Source organism: Ipomoea nil, unplaced genomic scaffold (assembly GCF_001879475.1).
Source record: "Ipomoea nil cultivar Tokyo-kokei standard unplaced genomic scaffold, Asagao_1.1 scaffold2941, whole genome shotgun sequence".
In the NCBI taxonomy this organism is placed as follows: Eukaryota; Viridiplantae; Streptophyta; class Magnoliopsida; order Solanales; family Convolvulaceae; genus Ipomoea; species Ipomoea nil.
Window position 1 is genome coordinate 3,332 of NW_017619369.1, and position 733 is coordinate 4,064.

Here is a 733-nt window from a genome sequence, read left to right on the forward strand (position 1 = left end):
ATCAAGTCTTGACAATTGTAGTGCGGGCAAGTATAAACAGAACTAAGAATAAATATAACATTGGGAGAAGAATAAATATAACATAGTTGTAAACATAGTTTTATTTAATACAAAGATATTACATGCATTCATTAATTCAAGAGTTTATTCAAGAATGCGGAGCGGCATATTTGCCTTCTTGATTTGGGTCGGCCTATTTTACTTTTTAATTTGAGTCGGTCCTATTTTGCGGTCAACTATGAGCAACTTAGTTTGATTTACCTACCTGTGATCCTCTGCCGACTAAGATGTGGTTTACCCCGGTCCTATACCCCTATTTGCCTTCTTGATTTGCGTTCTTGATTTAAGTCGGTCCTATACTGCCTATTTGCCTTCTTGATTTGAGTCGGTCAGCTATGAGCAACTTAGTTTGATTTACCTACCTATTAAACTAATCCGCTAGAAAGAGGGCTTGAACCTCCGACCTTGTGGTTAACAGCCACACGCTCTAATCAACTGAGCTATTCTAGCTTTGTATTTCATTGGGAAGAAATTTGCATTAATCTTCAATAGTACAAAGAAAATAGGTAATCGTGTTCCCTTTCCTTATAGAAACCCAGGACGATGTAGCAAAGAATGTGTGGAAAAGAGTTTTTGACTTCATCTCACAAAGGATTTTTATATTCAAAGCCAAATGTACCAAACCTCTACTATTTTCTCCATTAATGAATCTTAAAATAATAAGCAACGATGT

General features: G+C 36.0%; 1 non-coding gene across 1 annotated transcript; it reads right to left on the reverse strand.

Moving 5' to 3' along the window:
* Window positions 1-436: 436 nt before the first annotated feature.
* On the reverse strand, window positions 437-510 carry TRNAN-GUU. The gene has a single exon. It is a non-coding gene; the product is annotated as a tRNA-Asn (tRNA).
* Between the last annotated feature and the right edge of the window lie 223 nt (window positions 511-733).